Genomic DNA, 11,694 nt, shown 5'->3' on the forward strand with positions numbered 1-11,694 from the left:
TTTAACTATCATGGTGGTTGTGAAACATTGAGATGGTTGACAGCATCTCAATCCCAATTAAGTATCATCATTAACCCAACAATATTAATTAAAGTAACATGATGAGATCAACGGGATAATCCAAGAACTAGATACTCAAGATGTCCATAACCGGGGACACGGCTAACCATGATTAGTTTGTACACTCTGCAGAGGTTTGTGCACTTTTCCCCACAAGACTTGATCTCCTCCGTTGGATTACTCGCACTACATGGTGTTTGAGTAACGGATGACCAAGACACAGTCTTTCAGAAGTGTTTGCACCTTACGTATGGGTAGACAGTTACACCTACTTTCCCCTACATCTTCTAGTCTACCACTCTAAGAGTTCACACAACTTAGTCAACTATGCTAGAGCCCATAATAGCTTGCGGCTGCACACGGAAGTTTCTAGCATGAATAATCTCATGATCCCTTTGAACCTGGGTGGCGGTCCAAAAGAAAAACAGGCAATCCTGGAATACCCAGGTACCTCAATCCACCCAGATGTGAGTTTAAGTTGCCACCTTAAGTAAACCATTAATTAACAATCTCACATCTGTCATGAATTTCACTCAAACCCAATCCACGTCTACGAGCATAGCATGGCAATAGTAAAAGCAACGTAGAAGTAACTCCCAAGGGTTTGAATAGAAAACAGGTAATAGGTTCTACCTCAACTACTTCCCAATACCCACAATTTAATTAGATCCTAATCATGCAAGTGTTTGAGGAAAACAGATCTAATGCAATAAAAACTAGGTATGAACGGGATTTGATCAAAGTGTTACTTGCCTGCAATGTTGATGAAGATGATTCGCACTCAAAACTCTTGATAGATCTACTCGTCACACTCCGGTCAATCTATCGCAAGCAAGCAATAGCAACCACACATAAGCAATCACTCAAAAGATCGAGAAGAACGAAGAAGACGATTCGGGAAACATCAAAACCAAGCAAATAACTCTTGCAACATAAAACAATTTCTAACAGTACCAAAATTATATGAATTTGGCCTTATCAGAAAGTTTAGGTCAAGAGCTTTGGTTTGCAAAAAGAATCAACTCAAATGGAGTTATAAAACTTAAGTTATGAACAAAAGAAGTTTGGATACAAATCTGTTTGAATTCAAATTTTAAAACTTTCAAAAACATGTTTAAGTTGTTTTACTGGATAGAGGAGATCATAACGAAGACGTGGGCGTTGGTTTCGTTGGATTTGGACAAATGAGTAAAACTAGTGATCGTTTGAAAATCAGGGACTAATCTGTAAATAAAATAACTACAACTAGGTCCCTGGCGTAAATAAACAGAAAACGAAAAGGCTAAATAACGAACGCTCGTTAATAAGACCTAAACAGTGGACGTTCGCAGTTTAGTAAAACCTAAAAAATAGATCTAGGCTAGGGTTTTTTTTTAAACCGAACAAAAGGAAAACCTAGAAAACCGGGGCGGCGGTTATACCGGTTCGCGGCGGTCCGGCGCCGGCGGGGAAACTCCGGCGAGGCGGGGCAGTGGCGACGGCGGGCTCCGGCGCGGTGGCTCGGCTTCGCGACGAGGGGCGAGGGCGGCGACGTGGCTCCGGCGCGGCGGCTCGAGCGCGGGGCAAGGCACGGGCGGCGGCGCAGGCGAGCGGTGGTGGCACGGCGGCGATGAGATGCGGGAGAGGCGGCGGCGGGGCAGAGAGAGGGAGAGAGAGGGGCCCCGGGGTGGCGCTATTTAAGGGGGGGAGGGCGGCTCCGAGGCGTGGAGGAGGGGGCAAGAGAGGAGGAGTCCGGCGGGGAGACTGCTCCGGCGAGCCGTGCGGGCGGCGGACTCCGCTCGGGGTCGGGGACGAGCTGTGCTGGGCCTGGCTGGGGAGCTGGGCCGGCCCAGTTCGGCGGGAGTTTTTTTTAACAGAGAAAGAAATAATAAAAACAAAAGAAAATGAAAATATTATATAGGAATATAATATATCAAAATTTTCAGAAAAAAATTTCCTACAACGTGAACATTTTTGTGAAGTCAAATAAAATCCTCACAAATTTAAATAAAGCAAAAAGTGCTACTGCCTTAATAAGATCCAATAAAAATCATTTTAAAAATACCAAAATGATTTCAAATTTATTTTTCTCCAATTTTCTGATGTAGGGAACCATGTTACCCTATTTTCTGTATTTTATTTGGAGAAAAATAATTTGAATAAAACTCAAATAACTCCAATATTGGAAAATAATTTCAATGGGACTTTGAATTTAATCCTTTGAAACTCCCAACTCATATTTCATTTGTTTTGAAGAAGTCATTTTATCTTCTCTCGTGAAAATCATTGAGTTGCATAAAGTTTTAGAAATGAGAAATATTTTCAAATGAAATTCAAATATTTTCAACACCCCTTGTCATTTAAATAAATGGAAGAAGTCATGTCATCTTCTCTCCAGGGTTTTGTGGTGAAAAGAATTTGAATTCATGGAGATCATAACAGCCAAAATGAAAGTTTGGGAAAGTCCTTTTATTCCCTCTCATTTAACTTTCAAAAGTTTCGAATTCCACTCACTTTCAGTCAATCAATCACACAACAATCCAACAAACAATCAAATCTATCTATTTATTGTAACATTCCAAAATTTAGAATTTTGGGATGTTACAAACCTACCACCCTTAAAATGAATCTCGTCCTCGAGATTCGGAGAGGCTAGAAAGAAATAGGTTAGGGTTTGGGGGTCTTCTCAAAATCCATCGATCATCTCAGGGGTTTGGGTGCTACCACCCTTAAAAGCATGGTTACGGTTCCATCAAAACTCAGATACTCCATCCATCTTTGACAGTGTCAGTCTTCTCAGATTCTCGGAAAATTCCTTCTCTGGGCTCTTCCGGTAGTGGCATAACCTTTTTCCTCAATTCTTCTGTCCTTTCATCTTGGTAAGGTTCTTCCATGACTTGGTCTTCTTAGCTGACGGGCCTGGCGCCAAAACTAAACAACTATCGATATCTCATGGTGGTCAACAATTTATGGTTTCTCCTGCAGGAAATGGGTCTGGTTGGTCCTCACCGTATAAACTACGATTGGCATCAACTGCCGTGTATAAGGGAAACATTCTTATACCATTCTACGGTTCAAACAAGGTTTGATCGTCGTCTCTCTACTATAGGTAAGTCACTCAGATTTACCATCCCGTATAGCAAAGCGAATAATAAGAGTAAGTCGGTATGGTGATCAATCCATCCCGCACCCAAATCATTACGTTGTATATGGTTTAGCGAATCTCGCATTCTAACACTCGGTCAACCTCGCAAGCATTGCAGAATTTCTCTTGTCGACGAACCAAGTTCGGAAAAAATCCATTGATTCTGCAAGCCAAACAAGCATCTATCGCTCCTTCACAACTCTCAGGTTTTGCGTTACTCCTATAAAATCGTCTGTCGATAAAATCGTAACTTCTTCCAGGGTTTTCCCTTCAACAAGAGTGCGCTTGCTTCTTGGCAGGTCCTGGGGCCTGTGGGTTATGGCCCATCTCATCACTTATAATCCTTGAACACATCATCTGGCAACTGACCCTTAATCCAACATCCAACTTCCTGGTATTCTTAAATCCATCCAATTGTACTGTCTTCCTTCCTTCTATTGGCACCACTAGGACATGATTACTCAGACTCATCATGGAATTTCCATTGATACATATTTCCAACATCATACCTCTTTTATATCCAATTGTACTTCATCTCCCCATCCTCGGGGGATATCCCACATACCGAGAAAAAAAAACTTATACTTATGAAGTCCATACTCCACTTCATGGAACATCATTATCCTTTCCAGGGTCAAGCGTCCTTACAGGGAAATATTGGCCATCTCTGCATGGCACTTCTTCAACTGGGAAACGTGAAACACATCATGAACTCCTGACAGTCCTTCAGGTGACTCCAACTTGTTGGCCACTTCTCCCATACGCTCCAAAACTCGGTATGGTCCTACAAATCTCGGGGTTAACTTTCCCTTAACTCCGAATAGTTTAACTTCTCGCAGAGGGAACACACGAAGACATGCTCCGTCTCCAATTTCATAGACTACTTCCTTTACATCCAATAATACTCCATACCCTCATATTCTTGGGGTATCCAACATATCGAGATAAAACTCATACTTATTTTGTTCGAAATCCACTTCGTGGAATATCATTACCTTTTTCCAAGGGTCAAGTTTCCTCACAGGGTACTACCACCTTTAAAATGCACAGTCTTCCATAGACCATATTTCTCATATCCTCGAAAATGGTCAAAATCTTTCTTCATAGAGTAACAACTCATAGAATCCAAATCAATACCAATGATGCTAACTTTATTGGTTCTCAAATTATTACAATCTCCTGCATTCCCTTACATGCCTCAATCCGACACCTCACTAATAAAAGAAATGTCCACACTACTACTACTATACTTCTCGTTGCACTCAACTATTTGTCTCAAGTCTCCGTCTCCTTGGGGCATTCTCTGGCAAAGTGCCCTGCTTCATCACAACGGAAACATATTACTTCTGACATATCTCGGGGTTTCCTTGTGATTATATAGCCTCCTGGGGTCCTCATCGTCCCTTTTGGGCAATCATTGTGGTAGTGTCCTGAATTTTTGCGCCTGAAACATGTGATATGACTCAGGTCTCTCTTTGTAGAAATTGGGTTGTTCCTGGGATCCAATCTACTTCTCTTCCTGGACTTTTCCGTTCCAATCAGGGCTTCTATTTCCTGTGGGTCATACTCTACTTCCTCTGTCGGGAATTCCACTAAATCCCCATTCAGACAATTTTGGGAGATGTGTCCTTCTTCTCCACATGAATAGCATGACTTGGTGCAGGGTTTAATTGGTTCTTCTTTGGGTGTGTCCTCCACCTCTTCCTTCATCACAGATTCCTCTAAAATTTCCATGAGGGCTCTTTTCATTGCTTCTTTCTTCTGCTGGATGGTCCTTTGTACAATGGGGTAGATGTGACACTGAGCAGGGTAGTGGGTAGTCCCTTCACACAAGAAACAAGTGATCTGCCGAGTTGGGCATTCTTCAGCTGGGTGACTTCCTTCACAATTAGGGCATTCATCCTTGTGTTCCTTATGGTTGTGTCCTATTTCTCCACAAGGCTTGTATGCACAAGGTTTCTTCATATCCTTTCCATAAGGCTTCAATTTCTGGGACACAGGACGAGATCTTTGTAGAGTCCACTTAAATTCTTTCCAAGTGGTAACTCCGTGCCATCCATTGATGGTTTGGTACATCCTCCACCAAGTAGCAGCACCTCTTTCAAAACATTGAAGAGCATGCCGGGTCATATCCTTTCCGACTATAGGGTTATTCTTCATGTGATCCTCCATGTTCTGAATCCATTGGTCCGTCTCCAATTGACTCATCGGTCCAGAAAACACAAGCTCATCTCCATTCATCCTCTATTGGGTCCATGGGTTTGGGGTGAGATAAGAGAGGTCGAGAGGGATGCACACAATACAAACAATAGTTTTGAAGAGATAGGTTTTTTTTATTGTGCCTGTCGGAAAAACAACAAACAAATGACAGCTCACAAACGTCGCATCTAACGTAGGTATAACAGGGGTTTGGTCTTCTAAAGGTCAATAAGTCTTCAATGTCGCCAAACTCTTCAAGTCTTGTTAATGTCTCCGATGGCTTCTTCCAATCATGCTTGTCCTTCTCAAGTTCTTTTGCCAAATCATCTCTGTTGACGCGAAGTCTCTCGTGACGTCCTTTAATATTTCTGGAGCTGCACTCCAACTTCTGGGTTTCAACATCCTTGACATGAACCATGATCCTATTGTCCTTCAGTTCATGACGATTCTTTGATGTCTCAAGGTTTTGCTCCTCTAGCTTGGCTACTTTCAGTTTCTGGGTTCTGAGTTCTTCACGAAACACTTCCTTGCCAAATACAGCTTCCTGCAGGTCCATCCTAAACTTCTTGATGTAATACTCCAGATCCTGGTGATACACCGGCTAAGGTTTAAAACTTCGTATTGCTGATAGGTGCTCCATCAGCCTTCTACCATCCAATCCTTCCATGCATATGCATGCTTAACTCGGCATGGTGACAATAGCATAAGCGGACGATAACTTCACGGATAGCTGTGTTTTCTGCTCTTGTCATTACCATGAGCTATCATTCCATAGTTGGTATCTCTTGCCTTAGGGTTTCCTTGACAAAACTTTGAGTTTCTAACTCTCCATGTTTCGGTCTTTCTCTGATACACCTTGCTCTCGAGTATTGACAGCTTCCATAGTCTGCCAAGTTCCATAAGGGTAACCTTCCTAGGTCATACACATTTGGCAATTCTTCAGAGCCTTCAAATTCTCCCAGTCTTCAGAGTCCTTAACCGTTGTAGTTTCCATTATCATAATGCACGGTAAAATCCTCTTCATTCCGAATGGTCTTAGTTGTCCGATATCTTGTACTTCCTGAAGTGGTCTCATCCGTCGAATCTTAGAGTGGTCCAAAAGGAAAAAGGGTATGGTCTCACTAAAAGGGAATATTTGAATTAACTCAGAAGAGAAGAGAGGTACAAGATTCTTTTGAAAAGAAAAGTTTTAGAGAAAATCCTTCCTATGGGCTTGCCAGTTTCTATGGTCACGTCCTACAGTCAACATGTGCTTTGATACCATCTTGTAGCGACCCGACCCGAATGGATCAAGTCTCTGTGCTTTAGTGTCATCCCTGGATCGGTATGCTGGCACACACAGTACTCGAGGATTTATAACAGAGGTAAATCACATGTATAAAATAACGTAAATACTATTACCTCAATCCAAATAGCGGAAGTAACAAGGTTGTGGATTCCCATCAACACCAACGGCAAAGTTGAGTGTAGAAATCGCAACCCTAACGTATCACTTACTCGTCGTAAGATATCCTGCAACATGAAACGTTGCAGCCCGAAAACGGGTCAGCACATGGAATATGCTGGCAAATTCACACCATAGAGAAATGATGAACAAAGGCTATCACTACACGCATATATGGCTGGTGAAAAAGCTCTATGGTTATAATGTTTTTGCGAAAAGCCAATTTTTCCCTACTTCAAAGGAATAAATTTTATTTAACTATCATGGTGGTTGTGAAACATTGAGATGGTTGACAGCATCTCAATCCCAATTAAGTATCATCATTAACCCAAAAATATTAATTAAAGTAACATGATGAGATCAACGGGATAATCCAAGAACTAGATACTCAAGATGTCCATAACCGGGGACACAGCTAACCATGATTAGTTTGTACACTCTGCAGAGGTTTGTGCACTTTTCCCCACAAGACTTGATCTCCTCCGTTGGATTACTCGCACTACATGGTGTTTGAGTAACGGATGACCAAGACACAGTCGTTCAGAAGTGTTTGTACCTTACGTATGGGTAGACAGTTACACCTACTTTCCCCTACATCTGCTAGTCTACCACTGTAAGAGTTCACACAACTTAGTCAACTATGCTAGAGCCCATAATAGCTTGCGGCTGCACACGGAAGTTTCTAGCATGAATAATCTCATGATCCCTTTGAACCTGGGTGGCGGTCCAAAAGAAAAAAAGGCAATCCTGGAATACCCAGGTACCTCAATCCACCCAGATGTGAGTTTAAGTTGCCACCTTAAGTAAACCATTAATTAACAATCTCACATCTGTCATGAATTTCACTCAAACCCAATCCACGTCTACGAGCATAGCATGGCAATAGTAAAAGCAACGTAGAAGTAACTCCCAAGGGTTTGAATAGAAAATAGGTAATAGGTTCTACCTCAACTACTTCCCAATACCCACAATTTAATTAGATCCTAATCATGCAAGTGTTTGAGGAAAACAGATCTAATGCAATAAAAACTGGGTATGAACGGGATTTGATCAAAGTGTTACTTGCCTGCAATGTTGATGAAGATGATTCGCACTCAAAACTCTTGATAGATCTACTCGTCACACTCCGGTCAATCTATCGCAAGCAAGCAATAGCAACCACACATAAGCAATCACTCAAAAGATCGAGAAGAACGAAGAAGACGATTCGGGAAACATCAAAACCAAGCAAATAACTCTTGCAACATAAAACAATTTCTAACAGTACCAAAATTATATGAATTTGGCCTTATCAGAAAGTTTAGGTCAAGAGCTTCGGTTTGCAAAAAGAATCAACTCAAACGGAGTTATAAAACTTAAGTTATGAACAAAAGAAGTTTGGATACAAATCTGTTTGAATTCAAATTTTAAAACTTTCAAAAACATGTTTAAGTTGTTTTACTGGATAGAGGAGATCATAACGAAGACGTGGGCGTTGGTTTCGTTGGATTTGGACAAATGAGTAAAACTAGTGATCGTTTGAAAATCAGGGACTAATCTGTAAATAAAATAACTACAACTAGGTCCCTGGCGTAAATAAACAGAAAACGAAAAGGCTAAATAACGAATGCTCGTTAATAAGACCTAAACAGTGGACGTTCGCAGTTTAGTAAAACCTAAAAAAATAGATCTAGGCTAGGGTTTTTTTTTTGAAAAACCGAACAAAAGGAAAACCGAGAAAACCGGGGCGGCGGTTATACCGGTTCGCGGCGGTCCGGCGCCGGCGGGGAAACTCCGGCGAGGCGGGGCAGTGGCGACGGCGGGCTCCGGCGCGGTGGCTCGGCTTCGCGACGAGGGGCGAGGGCGGCGACGTGGCTCCGGCGCGGCGGCTCGAGCGCGGGGCAAGGCACGGGCGGCGGCGCAGGCTAGCGGTGGTGGCGCGGCGGCGATGAGATGCGGGAGAGGCGGCGGCGGGGCAGAGAGAGGGGCCCCGGGGCGGCGCTATTTAAGGGGGGGAGGGGCGGCTCCGAGGCGTGGAGGAGGGGGCAAGAGAGGAGGAGTCCGGCGGGGAGACTGCTCCGGCGAGCCGTGCGGGCGGCGGACTCCGCTCGGGGTCGGGGACGAGCTGTGCTGGGCCTGGCTGGGGAGCTGGGCCGGCCCAGTTCGGCGGGAGTTTTTTTTAACAGAGAAAGAAATAATAAAAACAAAAGAAAATGAAAATATTATATAGGAATATAATATATCAAAATTTTCAGAAAAAAATTTCCTACAACGTGAACATTTTTGTGAAGTCAAATAAAATCCTCACAAATTTAAATAAAGCAAAAAGTGCTACTGCCTTAATAAGATCCAATAAAAATCATTTTAAAAATACCAAAATGATTTCAAATTTATTTTTCTCCAATTTTCTGATGTAGGGAACCATGTTACCCTATTTTCTGTATTTTATTTGGAGAAAAATAATTTGAATAAAACTCAAATAACTCCAATATTGGAAAATAATTTCAATGGGACTTTGAATTTAATCCTTTGAAACTCCCAACTCATATTTCATTTGTTTTGAAGAAGTCATTTTATCTTCTCTCGTGAAAATCATTGAGTTGCATAAAGTTTTTGAAATGAGAAATATTTTCAAATGAAATTCAAAATTTTCAACACCCCTTGTCATTTAAATAAATGGAAGAAGTCATGTCATCTTCTCTCCAGGGTTTTGTGGTGAAAAGAATTTGAATTCATGGAGATCATAACAGCCAAAATGAAAGTTTGGGAAAGTCCTTTTATTCCCTCTCATTTAACTTTCAAAAGTTTCGAATTCCACTCACTTTCAGTCAATCAATCACACAACAATCCAACAAACAATCAAATCTATCTATTTATTGTAACATTCCAAAATTTAGAATTTTGGGATGTTACAAACCTACCACCCTTAAAATGAATCTCGTCCTCGAGATTCGGAGAGGCTAGAAAGAAATAGGTTAGGGTTTGGGGGTCTTCTCAAAATCCATCGATCATCTCAGGGGTTTGGGTGCTACCACCCTTAAAAGCATGGTTACGGTTCCATCAAAACTCAGATACTCCATCCATCTTTGACAGTGTCAGTCTTCTCAGATTCTCGGAAAATTCCTTCTCTGGGCTCTTCCGGTAGTGGCATAACCTTTTTCCTCAATTCTTCTGTCCTTTCATCTTGGTAAGGTTCTTCCATGACTCGGTCTTCTTAGCTGACGGGCCTGGCGCCAAAACTAAACAACTATCGATATCTCATGGTGGTCAACGATTTATGGTTTCTCCTGCAGGAAATGGGTCTGGTTGGTCCTCACCGTATAAACTACGATTGGCATCAACTGCCGTGTATAAGGGAAACATTCTTATACCATTCTACGGTTCAAACAAGGTTTGATCGTCGTCTCTCTACTATAGGTAAGTCACTCAGATTTACCATCCCGTATAGCAAAGCGAATAATAAGAGTAAGTCGGTATGGTGATCAATCCATCCCGCACCCAAATCATTACGTTGTATATGGTTTAGCGAATCTCGCATTCTAACACTCGGTCAACCTCGCAAGCATTGCAGAATTTCTCTTGTCGACGAACCAAGTTCGGAAAAAATCCATTGATTCTGCAAGCCAAACAAGCATCTATCGCTCCTTCACAACTCTCAGGTTTTGCGTTACTCCTATAAAATCGTCTGTCGATAAAATCGTAACTTCTTCCAGGGTTTTCCCTTCAACAAGAGTGTGCTTGCTTCTTGGCAGGTCCTGGGGCCTGTGGGTTATGGCCCATCTCATCACTTATAATCCTTGAACACATCATCTGGCAACTGACCCTTAATCCAACATCCAACTTCCTGGTATTCTTAAATCCATCCAATTGTACTGTCTTCCTTCCTTCTATTGGCACCACTAGGACATGATTACTCAAACTCATCATGGAATTTCCATTGATACATATTTCCAACATCATACCTCTTTTATATCCAATAGTACTTCATCTCCTCATCCTCGGGGGATATCCCACATACCGAGAAAAAAAAACTTATACTTATGAAGTCCATACTCCACTTCGTGGAACATCATTATCCTTTCCAGGGTCAAACGTCCTTACAGGGAAATATTGGCCATCTCTGCATGGCACTTCTTCAACTGGGAAACGTGAAACACATCATGAACTCCTGACAGTCCTTCAGGTGACTCCAACTTGTTGGCCACTTCTCCCATACGCTCCAAAACTCGGTATGGTCCTACAAATCTCGGGGTTAACTTTCCCTTAACTCCGAATAGTTTAACTTCTCACAGAGGGAACACACGAAGACATGCTCCGTCTCCAATTTCATAGACTACTTCCTTTACATCCAATAATACTCCATACCCTCATATTCTTGGGGTATCCAACATATCGAGATAAAACTCATACTTATTTTGTTCGAAATCCACTTCGTGGAATATCATTACCTTTTTCCAAGGGTCAAGTTTCCTCACAGGGTACTACCACCTTTAAAATGCACAGTCTTCCATAGACCATATTTCTCATATCCTCGAAAATGGTCAAAATCTTTCTTCATAGAGTAACAACTCATAGAATCCAAATCAATACCAATGATGCTAACTTTATTGGTTCTCAAATTATTACAATCTCCTGCATTCCCTTACATGCCTCAATCCGACACCTCACTAATAAAAGAAATGTCCACACTACTACTACTATACTTCTCGTTGCACTCAACTATTTGTCTCAAGTCTCCGTCTCCTTGGGGCATTCTCTGGCAAAGTGCCCTGCTTCATCACAACGGAAACATATTACTTCTGACATATCTCGGGGTTTCCTTGTGATTATATAGCCTCCTGGGGTCCTCATCGTCCCTTTTGGGCAATCATTGTGGTAGTGTCCTGAA

Source organism: Aegilops tauschii, chromosome 3 (assembly GCF_002575655.3).
Source record: "Aegilops tauschii subsp. strangulata cultivar AL8/78 chromosome 3, Aet v6.0, whole genome shotgun sequence".
NCBI lineage: Eukaryota > Viridiplantae > Streptophyta > Magnoliopsida > Poales > Poaceae > Aegilops > Aegilops tauschii.